At 42.9% G+C, this 19,323-nt stretch overlaps 1 protein-coding gene across 2 annotated transcripts in view; it reads right to left on the bottom strand.

Annotated features, from left to right (window-relative positions):
- The window catches only part of TIAM1 (TIAM Rac1 associated GEF 1), a 377,611-nt gene that overhangs the window by 209,955 nt on the left and 148,333 nt on the right, over positions 1–19,323 (bottom strand). Inside the window, exon 3 of one of the 2 annotated variants that reach the window (XM_045902569.3) lies at positions 10,995–11,080. The exons of the other annotated variant lie outside the window; for it this stretch is intronic. The gene's annotated coding sequence lies outside the window, so the exon portion shown is untranslated. The remainder of the gene's footprint in view (positions 1–10,994; positions 11,081–19,323) is intronic. 2 annotated transcript variants of the gene reach the window in all.

Here is a 19,323-nt window from a genome sequence, read left to right as displayed (position 1 = left end):
AAGGAGTTAAAATACTCTAATGCCCTGTATTCTCGGGGAAGGAAAAAGTACCAATTTATTTATTTATTTTTTTAAAAAAGATTTTATTTATTTATTTTGAGAGAGAGAATGAGAGACAGAGAGCATGAGAGGGAGGAGGGTCAGAGGGAGAAGCAGACTCCCTGCCGAGCAGGGAGCCCGATGCGGGACTCGATCCCGGGACTCCAGGATCATGACCTGAGCCGAAGGCAGTCGCTTAACCAACTGAGCCACCCAGGCGCCCTTCATTGTCGTTCTTTTTTTTTTTTTAAGATTTTATTTATTTATTCGAGAGAGAGAGAATGAGAGACAGAGAGCATGAGAGGGAGGAGGGTCAGAGGGAGAAGCAGACCCCCCACTGAGCAGGGAGCCCGATGCGGGACTCGATCCCAGGACTCCAGGATCATGACCTGAGCCGAAGGCAGTCGCTTAACCAACTGAGCCACCCAGGCGCCCAAAAGTACCAATTTATATAAGGCTTTGTAATCTAAGGTAACAGTGGGGAATCTTAGACCAAAAAAGAAATTTTAGCGGCACCTGGCTGGCTCAGCCAGAGGAACGTGTGACTCTTGATCTAGGGGTTGTGAGTTCGAGCCCCACATTGGGTGTAGAGAGAGGACTTAAAAATAAAATCTTTAAAAAAAAAAAAAACAGATTTTATTTAAATAGGGCAGACATAAAGGCAAATAACTAATCTGATTACATTCAGACTGAAAATGTATTTATTTATTTTAAAAATAATAATTTATTTAAAAAATAAATAAGAATGAAAGACAAGCCACACTGGGAGACCGTATTTGCAACACACAGCCAATAAAGGCATATTACCCAGAATATGTTAAACACACACACACACACACACATACACACACACATACAATCAGTAAGACCAACTACCAAATAGAAAATGACAAGTGATTTGAAGAGGCAGGCCACAAAACAGGATATTCCAAATGCCCAATAAACCTATGAAAAGGAGCTTAACATTACTGATTTTCAGGCAAATGTAAATTAAAAGCAAGAAATCCACTGATTACCAGAATAACTAGAATTCAGATGAGTGATCATGAGGTTTCCCTGAGGACCTGAACCAACAGGAACTCCCTTCTATTCCCAGGGAGAGTGTAACTGGGTCAACTACCTTACCCGTCAAAGATGAAGAATCAGCAATTCCACTCCTAGAGATACCCCAAGAAATGCATGCACATGTGGTCCGGGGAAGATATCCCTAGACATTCTTTGCAGCCTTATGCACAATCGCCAAGCACTCGAACTCACCCAAGTGTCCATCAGCCACAGAATGGCTACTATATCAGTTACAGTCTATTCACACAATAAAATTGTATAATAACAATATGGATAAATCAGAACTACACACAAAAGACATGAATCTCATTTCTTAAAAAGCTGAGGAAATGAAGCCAAACCTAGAACACTAAACAAAAAATATTTCCATTCATACAAGTTTCAAAAACAAGGAAAACTAAACAACAACGCTTAGATACACATATTGGGGTCATAAAACTGTGAAGAAAAGCAAAAACACAATTCCATAAAAGTCAAGCCCAGTCCCACATCGGGCTCCTTGCTCCGCGGGCAGCCTGCTTCTCCCTCTTCCACTCCCCCTGCTTGTGTTCCCTCTCTCTCTCGCTGTGTCTCTCTCTGTCAAATAAATAAATAAAATCTTTAAAAAAAAAAAAAAGTCAAGCCCAGTTGTTACCCTTAGGAGGTGGGAAGAGACTGATTGAGGATGGAAAGAGAGGTCTTCTGGGGGGCTGACAATGTCCCACTTCTTGAGCTGGTGATGACCATACTGCCCATTAAGTGTACAAGTTTTGTGTACTATTCTGGATGGGTTGGCATATTTCACCAGTTAAGAAAAGTGAATAAAAGCACATGAAAACCATCTTAGGGAAAAATATTTCCCACCAAATATTAACTCCCCCTTGCCAAATAATTTAGACTCCAGGTATAAAATCCCATATAAATAGCACTCTAGTAAATCTCCGTAAAATTCAGTGAGTAAGACAGTTAATGACATATAAGATCAAATACTTGTTCTAAAGGAGATACTTAATTCATGAAGACATTCTCCTCCAATCTTTAACTAATAGTAGATCATATGGTTAAAGATTCAGGTAACTCTTCTTTAAGGAATATTGTCAGAGAGATAATTGATTAGATGGATAGGTAGGTAGATAGGTAGGTAGGTAGACAGATAAAGTATGTATATATTTATGTACTTACATGCCCAGATGTTTATATACACATGAATATGTGTGTGGCCTGCATAAGAATATACCCCTTGCCGTAACTTTATTTAAAAATGGAAGCAGCATTTAAGAGTGGGCTCAATGCACCCATCCTCTTCCCCACTTCTTTGGTGTCACTGGACTGGACGAGCTTTGGGATCTGATGCTTACAACCCAGGGGCACCAGAAAGGAAATGGGAAAGGTATGGCGGTCCCCACATTGAGCCCAAAGATTCAAGCCATCCACCCAATACTTTCTCCTCATGATGAATCATGGATCCATTACCTATGAATATGCTCTATTTTTATGTTTAAAGAAATGCCCATCTATCACCTCTTGGGGCAGTGAGCACCGATCTGTCTTACCTGCACTCTGAATCAGGAATTGCTTTATTTTCTGATTAGTATGCACCCTCTATAACAGGATAATCAAGTTCTTGGATGTCTTTTTTGCCTAAGACTGGTGGTGGGGACCTGTCCTTTCCTCCTTTATTTGTGGCTGCTCTTCTCTGAAGAGCATCTCCACACTTTCTTCTCCGCCACCCCCAGCCACAAAGATGAGCATGATCCGGGCAAGGAAAATCACCAAACCTCAAGACCCTGGACGTAGCGATTGGTCAGAGGTGGTAAATGATCTATCATAGCCAATCAGAGAACTTTTAAACCTGAGAGTGTCAGCCTCAAGCTGTTGGCAGCATGTCTCCGCCAGGCTCAAGCCAGACTGAGAACAACTAATCTGATAGAGGAAAAAACAAAGATGAAAACCAGGAGAAGCCTGATGTGCTGACTTCTCTAGGTCCAACTGTCCCCTATATCCAGCTTGATCCTGTTCCTTCCAGGGATCAATTCATTTCCACTCTGGCCTTAAATCAACTGGGGTTTCTAACCCTTGCAACAAAAGTTCTACACTAATAGGATTGGGGTTTTTTTTCTGGGTTTTGTTTTGTTTGTTTGTTTGTTTGTTTCTGAATGGTCTTGCTGTTGATGTTGCTATTTTGCTGGGTAAAAAGCAAAAAGATGCCCCTGGGAACCACAGCATATCTCCCAATTCCATGTTTGTGAAAAAATACTTTGTGAGCCACTAAGCTTCCCACCTTTTTATTTCTTTTAAAACTGTACTTGAGGGGCGCCTGGGTGGCTCAGTTGGTTAAGCGGCTGCCTTCGGCTCAGGTCATGATCCCAGGGTCCTGGGATGGAGCCCCACGTCGGGCTCCCTGCTCAGTGGAGAGTCTGCTTCTCCCTCTCCCTCTGCCTGCCTCTCTGCCTACTTGTGCTCTCTCTCTATCTCTCTGTCAAATAAATAAATAAAATCTTTAAAAAAATAAAAAAATAAAACTGTACTTGATGTGCCTTCTCCCTGCCTACTTTTTTATATATTTCTTTATTTCACCCTTGTTTCCCCTCTTCTAAAATGCTGAACGACCCCATGGTGAATGTCTTAGATTCTTCTCTCTTCTGGGAGAATGTGGATCACCCCCAAATTAAGAAGGGACCAGAGAGCAGAGGCTGGAGATGCTTTTGCAGTATCCAGATCATGATTTTAGAATCCTTCCAAAAGAAAGCTCTCTGGTTTTGAGGAAACTCCAGGCTTGGGGCAACCAAAGGAAGTGCCTCTGAAACCACACAACATGCAATGCAACCACAGAAAGAAAGAAAAAAAAAAGCCTCTTCCTGTGTATTTTCTGAAGCATTTTTCTTAAAGAGAGATCAGTGGTGTTCAATTTTAAGAAAGCAATGTTACGAGGAAAAGTGTCCAGCATGACACCTTCACGACACGTGCAACATCCACGGCCACAGAAGTCCTTCCACTGACTTCACACATCTCTCCTTTACCTTGATAAGGAAGACCATCATTTCGGCATTTTACACGAAGGTAAAAATGCATTCCTAGTTATGCCAACCAATCACTCTCTTAATTCCTCCCAGTATTGCCGGCTCCTAGAGACAAGATGAGAGGTCCCACCAAGGCACTGTTTTTTATTTCTATGGGCCACAAAAAATTAAAAGTATCCCAGGTGGAGTGAATTTGTTAAGCAAAGTGCCATTTGAAAATAAAAGTGCTTGTGGAGAGTTCTCTCACAGCTTGATGAATGGGGCTCCGGTCCTCTCAATCCGAAATTGTGATTAAATGAGAAGTGCTTCATAGGTTTCTGCTGAATACTCAACCGGTGGGCCTTGCAACCTGCCACTGGAGGGGTGTTGGGGAGTGGAGGAAGCTGTTTTGAGAGTGAGATAGTGGAACTGAGAAGATAACAGAGCATCAGCCATGGATGGAGAGGAAAGTACGGCTCAACCTACAGGCATTGTTGCTAAGAGTTCTATATTCTCTCTAAACAAATCTGGAGCAGCTGACACCATCATGGCCAAAAACCAGAGATGGATGGATGAATGGATGGACAAGTGGTTGAATAGATGGATGGATGGATAGATAGATGGGTGGATGGATGGATGGATGGATGGATGGATGGATGGAGATATGGACGGACAGGTGGTTGGATGAATGGATGGAGAGATGGATGGATTGAGAAGAGAATGGTGATGGTCACAACTAAGTGGGTGTATGTTGATGGAGGGGAGAGGAAGGAGGACGGACAGAACACACCATAACTAAGTAACAGCATAGTGCAGAGTGAACAGATTTTTCGGTGAAGAGCCAGATAGTAAATTTGTTAGGCACTGTGGGTATTATGGGCTGAAATGGGTCCTCCAAAATTCATATGTTTAAGTCCTAACTCTGAGTACCTCAGAATATGACTGTATATGGAGATGGGGTCTTTAAAGAAGTAATTAAGTTAAAATGAGCTCATCATATGGGTGAGCCCTAAATCCAATATGGCTGGTGTCCTTATAAAAAGAGAAGATTTGGACACAGACACTTAGAGTGGGAAGAACACGTGTGGACACAGGAAGAAGATGGCCATCTACTAGCCAAGAAGCAGCCTCAGAAGGAATCAACATCTTGATCTCAAACTTCCAACCTCCAGAATTGTGCGAAAATAAATTCATATTATTTAAACCACCCTGTCTGTGGTCCTCTGTTATAGCAGCAGAGTAGATTCCCACAGTGGGCACTAGTCTCTCTGGGGATCTTCAACTGAGCCATTGTAACATAAAAGCAACATGGACAATATGGAAGCAAACAATATGGCCTTGTTCCAACAACCCTTTATTCTTGGACAGCGGCATTTGAATTTCGTATAACTTTCACATGTTATCATTTATTATACCTCTTACGATTTTTTTTCCCCAATCGTTTAAAAAATGTCAACTATAAGGGGCTCACAAAAACTGGAAGCAAGCAGAATTTGGTCATCAGACTATAGCTTGAGGATCCTGGATCCATTCTCCAAGCACTCAACTCAGGACAGTGACCAGAAAAGAATCTCTCCAGTAGATTCCAACAAAGCAGACATTTCTCTACTCTGTGTTCCCTATATACTTCTCCTTCTGCCTTGATCACACACCATTCTCCATGTATGTGATTGCGAGTCTGTTTCATGCACTGGGCTGTGAGCACCTTATGGGCAGGCTCGATGTCTCACGTGTTCCTTTGTATCTAGCACTTCTCATAGCACCTGGAACGTAACAGGTACTCAATACCTATTCCCTGAATCGAGTCATATTCCCTGACACCACAGGATTCTGCTGTCCGAGCGTGACATGTCCAAGCAATCCAGGAACAGACACCCCAGCTGCCAAGCCTCCCACTGTCTGATATCACGCCATGAATATTATTCCCTTGGGATGCTTGACAAAGATCACAGAAAGCAAACTGCACCCATTATCCTGAAGCTGGATTTTGCCCTTTGTCAAAAGCAACTCTTAGTTTATCACACTAAACAAAGCAGAAAATACTTTATATTCTTGCCATGGCCTCATGGATGTTACTTAATTTATGCATGTCCCAAATGAAAGGAAGCATGCTTCTCCATTAGCGAGGACCAAAAAAAACATATCACCCTTGACTCCTGAGTCTGGAGATCAATGTGCAAGGAACACATTCCAGCATTTTCCTTCCTCTCTCACCCATCCATCCATGAGGAGGGAGTTCAATGTCATCTTCCAAATGAGCATTTTGTAACTATACCCTGCACACAGTCTTCGTCTACAATATCTGCATGTTTCTCAGGAAGGTAGCGTCCATAACAGGATGTTGCTGAGGACTACTTTAAATACGTCATTGGAAATCTTAAATAGAAGTGTGTCAGGGATCACATCTGTGTACAAAAGGAATACAAGAACCACAGGAAATGATGCCTGACTATTCAGATTTGAATAGATCCTAAAGTATAGCTCCGGAGATGTTATCGGAGACAGGCAGGCAGGTAGACAGGTAAGCAAGAAAGAAAGGAAGGACAGAAGAGAAGGAGGGAGGAGGGAGGAAAGAGGGGAGAGAGGACACCAAGGGTATAACTCAAGCTGGTTCAGCCCTTCCCCCCCGCCACCCTGACCCATCCTGGCCCTTATAGAGGTACTGGACAGTACTCTGGGGTTATAGATACTTAAGTATGAAGAGCAAATAGGGCCCAAAACTTAGACACGGCTGACACCACTTTTCTATTCAAGGTCCATCGGTCACTGCTAGATTTGAATCAAATTGCACAAAGACTTAGTTTCCTAGTCAACATAATGGAACTAGAAGTTCCTGGCAGGCATACCAAAATCACATAATGGCATTTCTTAATTCATCAGTTATCCATTTTAAATGGTATGTGTATTCTTTTTCTTTGTGAAGGAATTTCCATAGCAACTAAACCTGAATACCTCCGTATTCAATCCAAGCTTACCCGCCCAATGAATTTGGCAAGAATGGTCTCTTCTTACTAAAGGCACAGTGTGGTTGCGAGGAGCCAGGAAACCTGACAGGTCTCACACATTCTTCTTAGGCTAATAGACAACCAAGACGCATCCACTTGCTTCCCCGCAAAGGCTGCAAGCTCCCATCATTCATCACATCGCAGCCATAGATCAGCTCACCGTTCACGTTATTTACACATTTATCCTTCGGCACCCTTATGGGCCACTGTATGACAATATTTTACTTCAAAGGACATCTTCACATGAGTCATATTATCAATATAACTTTACTGGTTATTTGACTTCTCTAAACCGCTGCAGGGACCACAAATAGGATGCCCAAGGAACAAAATCAGAAGCTGAGTCCCAGTGAATCGATGTGTGAGATCCACAAACAGCCGACCTATATATACATTTCTACAGCAGGATCATCTTGGTATACTGCATGCAAAGATTAAAATAATTAACGTTGAGGGGCGCCTGGGTGGCTCAGTCGTTAAGCGTCTGCCTTCGGCTCAGGTCATGATCCCAGGGTCCTGGGATCGAGCCCCGCATCGGGCTCCCTCCTGAGTGGGAAGCCTGCTTCTCCCTCTCCCACTCCCCCTGCTTGTGTTCCCTCTCTCGCTGTGTCTCTGTCAAATAAACAAATAAAATATTTAAAAATAATAATTATAATTAACGTTGAAACACTTTACTCGAATTCAAACTTAATGGTGTCACTTTAAAGGAACTTGAAACAACCTGATGGTAAACTGACAAAAGAAATTCACCAGTTTTGGGGCACCTGGGTGGCTCAGTCATTAAGCGTCTGCCTCTGGCTCAGGTCATGATCCCAGAGTCCTGGGATCGAGCCCTGCATCGGGCTCCCTGCTCAGCAGGAAGCCTGCTTCTCCCTCTCCCAACCCCCCTGCTTGTGTTCCCTCTCTCGCTGTGTCTCTCTCTGTCAAATAAATAAAATCTTTAAAAAAATAAAAATAAATAAAATAAATAAAAAAGAAAATAAAAAAGAAATTCACCAGTTTTTTAACTTCCTGAAAGATTTTAAGGGAAAACATTTAAGGTTGATATTAGTAACTCTCTACTTTGTTTCTTAGGCTCCATTCTTTAAAGACCATTAACATTTCAAAATAATTGATCCTAAGCATTCCAAATAACCTTTCCTAAAATTCCAGGTGAATCGTTTCTGCAATGGGTTACTGTTTGCAGTTCCACAAATTCTTCATTTGAGCTGAGCCACATACACACCATGTTTAATTAGGGTGCCACATGGGCCTTGATTTCAAGTCCAAAATATCCCAATCCAAAATGATTCAGTAGGCTTTCCCGTTTGCTACCAGGAGTTTGAAAAGCTAAAAATAGCAACGAGGTTTTTACATCACAAGGCAGCACACACCACTTCGGGAAAGCATCCAAGCTTCAAAAAGATCCATGAACAGATCCCAAAAGCCAGCTATAGGCTGACAAGATCTTAGATCTGGTCATCCCCACTCTACTTTTATGTGTAAAGGCAAAAGGACATTAGGCACACATTTAACAGTATTATATTATCAGGAGAAAATCTTTGTAAAACAGAGACTTATACACTATGCAGTTTCAGGAGGAGGATAAGAAAAAAGCTGCTAAGGGCGCCTGGGTGGCTCAGTTGGTTAGGCGACTGCCTTCGGCTCAGGTCATGATCCTGGAGTCCCGGGATCGAGTCCCGCATCGGGCTCCCTGCTCAGCAGGGGGTCTGCTTCTCCCTCTGACCCTCCCCCCTCTCGTGTGCTCTCTCTCATTTCTCTCTCAAATAAATAAATAAAATCTTTAAAAAAAAAAAAAGCTGCTAAAATTCAAGTGTCTAGACTCCTCTACGCTATAAAACTAAAAATCTTCAAAAATCTTTAAAAATAAAGATATTAAATGAGTATATAAAGTTTGAATAAATCCACAGAGATTCAATCAGCAAAATCCAGAATATGGGAAACTTTACAGGTCAGAGACTTAAGGCTCTTCAACTAATAAAGTAAAAGGGGAAAAAAGAGAGGGTGGTGGGGAACCTACTGATTATGTAACACTTAAAGAAACATATCTATCAGTTGCAACATGTGGGTGTTATTTGGATCAAGACTCAAAAAGATAAGCTGTTAAAAAAACTGTAAGACAAGAGGGTAAATTTGAAAACTGACTGTATATTTTATAATATTAAGGAGTTATGGTCAATTTTTTTTATGTTCTTACCTTTTCATGACATATACTGATATATTTATAGATGAGATAATACAGTGTCTGGGAATTGCATTAACACAATCTAGGGGTTGTGTGTGTGTGTGTGTGTTGGTTGTAGATAAAAGCAGATTGGCCATGGGTTGATAATCACTGAAGCAAGGTAATGGGTATATAAGAGTTTGTATGAAGGTTCACTATATTATTCTTGGCACTTGTAAATATTTGAAATTATCCACAATAAAAAGGTTCTTAAAAATTGGTATGTACAAGAAATACTGTGGTCTGTATGCCCAGAAAAGGCCTCAGGGTGGCCTGAGGGTGTGTGTGGCCTGCAGACATATTTTGTTTGGATGGTGGGACTGCTTTTAAAAAAATGTGGTGTTTTTTTTTTTCCTTTTTGATCCAACACTTAAAAATAAGAAGATTCCACATAAAAATCAGGATTTCCAACTTCTCTTGAAAAGTAGAAAGGTCTGGCAATGCTGGGCCATAGCAACAAGCCCTGAAGTATGGCCTGCCACCACCCTTTGCCTCCCTGGCATTCATTCACGGATATGGCCCCCCTGGTCTGTGATCATCTGAGTTTGGCCCCCAGTGGACAGGGCTCCTCAGAGCAGTAAGTGAGCGCCAACATGAGAGCCAGAGTGTCCAGAATTAACATGTTCCACTATCAGCCCAAACCACTAGAGCTTTGTTTTCTGAACAATAACCAAAAGTTCCTCAAGACAAGCACTTGGACAGTTTTAGTTTATATTACACAAAGCAGTGATTGGAAACACATGGAGAGTGAGGACGCTGCAAAAGAAAACTCTAGAGTTCTTGTAGCTGATCTGGCTTGGGACCTCTGGCCAGCTCTGCTGCCTTTCCTAATCACAGGCAACAGGACTGACTTCTGTCCTACTCCAAACTCCCAGTGTGCAGATAGGAAGGAGCTGAGAGGTCTTTTAGTTCCTCGCCTGCCCCCTCATCTTACAGCTGAGGGTCAGGCCAATGGAAGCTGGGTAACTCATCTACCCATTTTCTAGGGTTCAACAGAGGAAGGGATGGGGGTGAAAACGTAGCATGAGACCCGCTCCAGATACTGGACAACAACCTGCTACTGCGTGTTTTTCGTCCTTGTAAAATACCTTTCTCGTACAATGTTTCTCTAGAAAGATAGGCTTTGAACCTTGAATAGAACCTTGAAGCGCCTGGGTTCTAACATTCCTGTTTAACTGACCACTCTGTGTGGAATGACTGTTCGCAAGATCTCCAAACACCTGACCAACGTTCCTCACTTGTGCAACACTTGTTGTCTTCTCATCATACAACAAAACAAATAAGGTCCATCTTTCTAACTCCTCAGGTTCTCTGAAGACTTGGATCCTAGGTTCTCTATAACAGCTCTCAGATTCATTCACTCCTTGGACCCAGCTCCACCAAGCTGAGTCAAAGGAAGTTCTCAGAGTCCGACAGTGACTGCCATATTCTCAAATCCAGCCCTCTGTGACCTTGGGTACTTCGCAAAGTGAACTGACCCAGTTAACAACACTCTATTGTTGACATTTAATTAATTCAATGCAGACACGTCAAAAGAAGAAAAAACAACCCTGGGCAATATATGAGATATGACTGTGGCATACAAGTCGTACCCCCAGCGCTCCAGTGGGGAGCTCCTGTCAACCTCTGGTGACACCTCACATGCTGGAGCACCTCATTCACTTTCTCACAACTTCCACATACCTGAAGGTAGCAATACTTTTCTCCCATCCAAGGTCTAGAAGGCACCACAGCAAGGCCTGGCTGGGGTTCCTCAGCCTCCTCAGCATCTGCACATGAAAAAAGCCTTTAGGACCAATCATCAGTGGTTATACTACATTAGTCTGATGAAGGCACAGGTCAGGACTCCTCCTTCACTCCTCACTGTTGCGAGTTGACAAGGTTTGAAGTGAATGCCCAGCAGGAAACATGGAGGCTTTGAGGCTTTACAGGAACATCTATGGCCAACCCCCGCTCAGCCAGAACCTGAGAACCATTGAGCGCTGTGGAAATCAGCCAAGGGAACCCGTCTGGCAAGGGAGGATAAAAGTCTAAACTGGGACAGCTGCCACAGATGAAGGGGAGGGGCTTGGGAGGCTAGGTAGCTAGAGACACCACCGCAAACCCAGATGACATGATATAAACCAACCTTTATTCTGTTCATACAATAATATTTCTTGGGCACCTAACATGGGACAGGTACTATGCCAAACACCGAGGATACAGTAAGGAGCAGAAGAGAACAAGGAGAAGACACACAAAGAGAAGCAGGATGATGTTGGGATTCTGTTGCTGTTGTTTTGAAAGGGAGAAGTGGGGATGAAAAGAGTAACCTCATTCAGAGAGACGTTAGGTTTGAGGGGAAGTCTAATGGGCAGAAGAAACTTGGGATGATCCAAGAAAATGACCCGATGTAGATATTCCTCTACGTAAATGTGCTTACCACTCTCCTGTCTTTTAAAATAAAAGCCCCGGGGCGCCTGGGTGGCTCAGTCAGTTAAGCGGTTGACTCCTGATTTCCACTGAGGTCATGATCTCAGGGTCTTGAGATCGAGCTCCGTGTTGGGCTCTGCTCTGAGTGTGGAGGCCGCTTGGGATTCTCACTCTCCCTCTGCCCCTCCCCCTGCTCACATGCATGCGCTTGCTCTCTCTAAAATAACTAAATAAATCTTTTTAAAAAAATAAACAAATAAAATAAAATAAAGCCCCTTCTTTGGTCCTACAATCCCTCTAGTTATTGCTCGTCCCCTGCCCCCAGAAAATCACAGTCATAGAAGCAACAGCTCCTTCTAGATGCTTTTGCTCTTCTCGCTAGTGCATAATCCCAGCCAAAATCACCAGACACCACCCCAATGATCACTCTGAAAAGTCTTCACCTTCCTCAATATCTGCATGGCACCTGAAACCCATAGCCATGCCCTTCCTTCGGGGAAAGCCTCTTCATTGGAACTCTGTAGCAATTACTGAAAATTTCATGTGAGCTTCGGCCCTGATATGATCAGTGCTTGGCACATTGGAAGAACATCAACACTGGATGTAGAACCCATTCCTCCCGAAATGCATAGTGAGTGGTCAGTCGGCACAGCCGGCTGCCACAAATCATATATTGGGTGCTGATAAGAAGATGGGAAATGAACGCTGCATAGACAATGAAAATTACGTCCACTACCAGGTTCTACATTTTCTCTCCTATAGCTGGGACCATTTCTTCTCAGACTCTGCTTAGCTCCCTTTCTTTGTGCCACCTTGGACACCTTGTGTACAGAATAGTCCCTATGCATGCCCACTGGAGCCCTCTCCTCTTACTACACTGACAGCTTCTAAGTACCTTCTGTAACGTCACATGCACACCCTATTCCTCACTCAGAACCGAGAGTCTGATATACCCCTGAAACTGATCAGAATTCAGGGTGGAAAAGGGGATGTATCAAAATGGAGAATAGAGGGGCACCTGGCTGGTCCAGCTGGTACAGCATGCAACTCTTGATCTCTGGGTCGTGAGTTCAAGCCCCACACTGGGTGTAGAGATTACTTAAATAAATAAAACTTTTTTAAAAAAATGAGAATAGGAAGCTAAGCAGTGGAGCCTACTTAAAGAAAAGAAAAGAAAAGAAGGAAGGAAGGAAGGAAGGAAGGTAGGTAGGAAGGAGCGAGCCACATATTTGGGGTGCCTGGCTGGCTCAGTTGGAAGAGCATGTGATTCTTGATCTTGGGTCATGAGTTCAAGCACCATGTGCGGTGTAGAGATTACTTATATAAATAAAACTTGTTTTTTTTAAATGGGAGAGTAGGGAACTAAGCAGTGTATCTAGGACATTCTGATACAGGTTCTGCGTGTCCCACCCATCCCTCTGCCTCCGTCAAGAGAAGCCCATCCTGTCAAACACCATCGGGCAGGAAGGAAAACATCAAGTTCTCGGCAGAGGGAAATTTTTCCCCAAAGTAACATGGGACAAGATTTGATTCCCAGAATTTGTATATTCAACTTCTAGGACCAAAGTTACCACCAGCCAACTAATAATTTTGGAATGTTTTTTTCAAGAAAAACAATTATTCATTATTCCTCTGGCCATTAAATTATTTTAAATGTATCTTTTGCTCCCACCCATACCCCCTAAAAAAAAAAGAAGACTAAGATTCTATTTTTTTTTTAAGATTTTATTTATTTATTTGACAGAGAGAGACACAGCGAGAGAGGGAACACAAGCAGGGGGAGTGGGAGAGGGAGAAGCAGGCTTCCCTCGGAGCAGGGAGCCCGATGCGGGGCTCGATCCCAGGACCCTGAGATCATGACCTGAGCCGAAGGCAGACGCTTAACGACTGGGCCACCCAGGCGCCCCACTAAATAATATTCTAAGAAGCATATAATTTGGGGTTGAATTTAACATTTCAGGAAAACAAACTATCAGAAAGTCAATGTTTAATAGAAAAAGTGACTTCAGTCACCACCAACAGACTAAAAACCACTAACATACATGATCATCTGTATCTGGGAAATCGAGGTATTTGTGTGCAAAACTGTACATCATTGGTGCATATATCTGTCCATACCTCCATATATTACCCATCTGTATGTCCAAATAATAAAGAAGAAGAAAGAGGGCGCCTGGGTGGCTCAGTTGGTTAAGCGACTGCCTTCGGCTCAGGTCATGATCCTGGAGTCCCGGGATCGAGTCCCGCATCGGGCTCCCTGCTCGGCACGGAGTCTGCTTCTCCCTCTGACCCTCCCCCATCTCATGCTCTCTCTATCTCATTCTCTCTCTCAAATAAATAAATAAAATCTTTTAAAAAAATAAAAAAAATAAAAAAAATAAAGAAGAAGAAAGAATGGGAAAAAATACCGAAGTCTGAGCACGACTTTTAATAGTAGGTAAATAGGCGATTATTTCCCCTTCCTCATATTTTTCTGGTTTTTCAAACCTGCCGCCGTGATCACTCATGCTTAGTAAAGGAAAAATAAATGACTTTATCTTTTATCAGATATAAGAAGACTTCCGTGTTTACAACGGGCATTCATCTCCTTATGTCAAAAACAAAAACAAAAACAAAAAACCAAACCAAAACAAACAAACACCAGACACTAAATATCTCAAGTTTCACACCACCTCTGGTACCAAAATAACCCCAACAGTCAAAAAAGAAAAACTCCACTTCGCTGCTAAAGGAAATCTGTTTACCAAGAGTAAAAAGAAAAGAAAGCCATTTTGTAACGACATGGCAATCCGCATCCTTCAAGTATCTTTCAGTTTTATAATGGAATTGTAATCATCTGTCTCATAAATTGCAATGTCACATCCTTCCCGTTGTTGTCTTTTTTTTTTAGCTCTCTTGTTCTCTATTTCCCTAATTGTGCTTCCCCCATAGAGCGAACACGCGCAGCACGCACAGATGTGCACAATTCCTGAGTCACGCCTCCGAGTCTCTGTCCCCAAGCCCCCGGTGCTCTTGGAGGGCGTCGCACTTCCTTGCCTGAAGTCCAGTGGATGCAGGGTAACCACGCCTCCTGCACGCTCACTTCGTCATTTTTTCACGGGAAAGGCCACACAGTGTTTAAAGCAAACTCCTGATTATGCACGCTCATGAAGGCAAACACCGGAGCAGATGCATGTTTGGCACAAGATTTCCCTAATTGCATTTTGCTTAGGCTACCGTCAAAATTAGTTAGTGTTCCCCCAACACGCACACAGCATAAGGAGGATGCAACAACTGGAAGGCTTTCTGGGCAGAAATAGAAAATAGGCCTAAATAAGACAGAAGGGACATTTTTCGGATTTGCAACTCTGAGAGTTGTTCATGTAAAAGACAATCTATGCCCAAGCACGTACGTACACCTCGCTCACACAGGGGCCATCTGCAGACGACACGACAATGTGGCCCAATTACAAAGCCTAAATGCTGACTAACGTCACGATCAAATGGTAGGCAAAGTACAGGGGAAATCTAGGGCACCTTCTATATCCATAATACCCTGGATGAAGGGGTAAGTAATACAGCCCCAACTAGGAAGCACAAAATTATAGGCAACTGCTGTTTCTAAGACTGTTTCTTAAACAGTCTTTTCTTAGATGAATTTAAAAGATGCCTCTCTGTAATTCCCATCTGCTAGAGAAACCAGACCAATCTCTACCTTTCTGCACACTAGCCCTTCAAACAGCAGAAGAAAGCGGTCTTATCTTCCCTTTATTGTTCCGGCCGCCAGGTGAAGGTGCTACCCATGGGTAGGTTTCCTATTACCATTTTGGTTCTGCTCCTCTGATTATTCCACTTTCTCAAAGTCTTCCTTGAAATGGCAGTCAGGGAGCTCGATACAGTCCTCAAGTGCTGGCTGACTGGATGGACATCCAGTGGGACCAGGACACACTGCTTCCCTTAGCCCATGAATGGGTTCACTTATTTCTGCAGACCAACATCATCATGCCTTCTGACACACATTGCTACAGATCCTACCTTCCCCGTTCTAGATGTACACAACACTCTCTTCTACTTTCTTGTTCTCCCCCAAACTCATGTAGGACATTACATTCTGCTTTTTAAGTATTGCGTAACAGGTTTCTCTGCCTGCCATCCTGGGCTGCTGAGGTTATTCAGAGTTTGTACCGAAAGCCCCACAGGTCTCCCATCCTGATGTGACATTCAAGTTCAGAAACTTTGGGCAGCCACATTTTGGGCAGTGTCAATTCCGGAACAAGAGAAAAATAACTTAAGGTTGCAGGAGATGGGGCACCTGGGTGGCTCAATCGGTTAAGTATTCAACTCTTGAGCTCAGCTCAGGTCTTGATCTCAGGGTCATTAGTTCAAGCCCCATGCTGGGCTCCACACTGGGCATGAAGCTTACTTAAAAAAATAAAATAATAAAATAAAATAAAATCCTGCAGGAGAGAGAATGACACAGATTAACAAAGACAAGAGGAACCAAGCAGACCAGGGAATCCCGAATTGTGGTGGCCTTCCCAACAGGCACAATTTCTAGACAGATACATAACTATGAATGATGTCTAGGAGGCATTCTGTATCTTTATAAAAATTAACAGCAACCTCTTTTTTTTTAAGATTTATTTATTTGAGAGAGAGAGAGAGAGCAGGAGTGAGAGAGGTAGAGGGAGGGAAAGAATCTCAAGCAGACTCCATGCTGAGTGGGGAGCCCGATGTGGAGCCTGGTCCCAGAACGCTGAGATCATGACCTGAGCCGAAAGAGTCAGATGCCTAACTAACTGTGCCAGCCAGGCGCCCCGACAGCAACCTCTTTAAAACCCAAAATCAAACACATACACAAAAAAACTTATGTGATCTGGAGTCAGTTTCTGTTGTTTACAAACCGGAGTCCTAGAAACACAGAAACCGTATTCTCCTATAAAAAATGAGTGCCCCATGTAAATCACCATTGCTAGCTATTCTTCAGGTATTGAGCAATTTGTGGGGTAAACTATACATCCCCCCAGTTTGGTACTGATCCATTAACACTCTTTTTGTGTGTTCCAACCAGCTTCGAATCAACCTACACGTATCTTATGCTTTTCCCAAGACATTTTAACTTTTTAATCCTCAAGACTATTTTTTTTTCAAGTTTTATTTACTTATTTGAGAAAGAGCACGAGCTGGGGGTGGGGGAGGCAGAGGTAGAAGCAGACTCCCCACTGAGCAGGGAGCCCACACAGGGCTCAATCTTGCGACTCTGGGATCATGACCTGAGCGGAAGGCAGTCGCTTAACCGACTGAGCCACCAGGCGCCCCAACCCTCAAGACTTTTACTGTTTTACCCTCATCTTTAGTTGGCTTCCCCTAATCCCCAAAGCCTGTCCTTCTCCCACACGTGTGTTCAGCCATACAATCCAGCCAACACATTACCTAATACATTAATGAAGTAATGAATAATTTTTGCTTCCAACACACTGTGCCGTGCCCTTAGCCAAAGATTCACAAAGGGTGGACTTTAGGCAAGTTATATCCGACTCCAGACGCGACTCTGCGTTGGTAAGAATTAAGGAGTTGAGAAAAATTTCGCCACTGGCACAGGCATGCCTTACTTCAGAAAGTGTACACGGACAAAATCTACACTTAAAAGTCAGTTTCACACGAAAAGATGCATGCTAACAGCAACAGCCATTCGGGAAACAAAAATCAAGATCACAAGTGGACACTACCTCACGCCCACTAGAATACCTGTCATCAAAAAGAGAAATAATGGGTGCAACCTGGGTGGCTCAGTCAGTTGGACATCTGCCTTCGGCTCGGGTCATGATCCCAGGGTCCTGGGATCGAGCCCCGCATCGGGCTCCCTGCTCAGCAGAGAGCCTGCTTCTCCCTCTGCCTGCCGCTCCCCCTGCTTGTGCACTCGCTCTCTCTCTCCCTCTCTCTGTCGAATAAACAAATATAATCTTTAAAAACAAAAAAACAAAAAGAGAGATAACAAGTGTTAGCCACGATGTGAAGAAACAGGAACCTTCCTATCACCGGTAGGAATGTAAAAAGGTACAGCTGCTTTGGAAAACAGTCTGGTAGTTACTAGAAACAGTCAGCCTAGAGTCACCATACAACCCAGCGATTTCATTCCTAAGGAAATGAGAGCACACGTCCACATGAAAGCTTGCACATGGATGTATCATGGCAGTATTATTTGTAATAGCTGAGGGGTAGAAATAACCCAAATGTCCATCAACTGATGAATGGATAAATAAAATACAGTATATCCACACAGTGTAATGCTATCTGGCAACAAAAAGAAATGAAGTGCGGATACATGTTACAACATAGACGAAACCTGAAAATATTATGCTAAGTGAAAGAAGTTAGTTACAAAAGACCCTATATTGTATAAATCCATTTATATGAAAAAGTCCAGAACAGGCAATCTGGAGGCAAATTAGGTTAATGGTTGCCGGGGGCTGGGGATGGGGTAGGGATGGCTGGGGAGAAACAAGAAGACGAGGGTAATGGGTACAGAGTTTCATTTGTTCTAAAAGTGATTGTGAGGATAGTTGTAAAATTCTGTGAATATGCTAAACACTATTGAAATGTTTACTTTCTTTTTTCTTTTTAAGATTTTATTTATTTATTTGACAGAGAGAGACACAGCGAGAGAGGGAACACAGGCAGGGGGAGTGGGAGAGGGAGAAGCAGGCTTCCCGCCAAGCAGGGAGCCCAATGTGGGGCTCGATCCCAGGACCCTGGGATCATGACCCGAACCAAAGGCAGACGCCCAATGACTGAGCCACCCAGACGCCCCAAAATGTTTACTTTCAATGGATGAATTGTATGATATGTGAGTTATAGCTCACTAAACTTGTTTAAAAGAAAAGTCCATAAGAATATGATCAATCCCATTACCAATTGTAGTATAAAGAAAAGAAATGTACTTGGTACACTAGTTTTTCTAGTTCATTAACATGTCGGTCAAGATCCTAAATTGGACATACACACAACTTTCATAGAGCAGTCTGTATGTTTAATTCAATACAACCTGCACTATTTCAGATTGATTAGGAACAGGGGTTTTGGGATCAGGACTAGGTTTGAATCCCAACCCCACCACTCACAAGTTAAATGACCTTGAATGACTCTGCTACACTTTTCCAAGCTTCAGTTTCTTTATATGTAATAGAGGAAAATAACAGTGCCCCTTCCAGTGGGTTGTTGTGACAAATGAACAAAATAACTTCTATAAACTGCTAAGTACCTGGCACAGACCAGCACTCTAATACTAACTTTATGAATATATAAACATATACATACATAAAACTAACAACAAAACCAACAAGCACTTAGGTGCAATGAACAAGCTTTTTGAAAGGACACAGGTAATGTAGTCCCCTTCTTTGATTATAATGCCAAGCAGGTCAGTGATTTGTGCAGAAGAAGACACTTAAACTAGGTCAACTGGAAATTCCTGAGTCAGAGATTGAAAAGGGGAAAAAAATGGAACAAAATCATAAGCACGTCTTACATGTAATGTTTTGCTACCTCATACACAAACACCAGAGACTCGTGAGGCTGGAGGTCTCAGCACTCACCAGTACATTGTATATCTGTATGAAGA

This window comes from Mirounga angustirostris, unplaced genomic scaffold, assembly GCF_029215605.1.
Source record: "Mirounga angustirostris isolate CCGP_5_RB_7025 unplaced genomic scaffold, mMirAng1.0.hap1 SCAF_1, whole genome shotgun sequence".
Lineage (NCBI taxonomy): Eukaryota > Metazoa > Chordata > Mammalia > Carnivora > Phocidae > Mirounga > Mirounga angustirostris.
The sequence above is the reverse complement of the archived record's forward strand: the minus strand, read 5'-3'. Positions and strand labels throughout refer to the sequence as shown.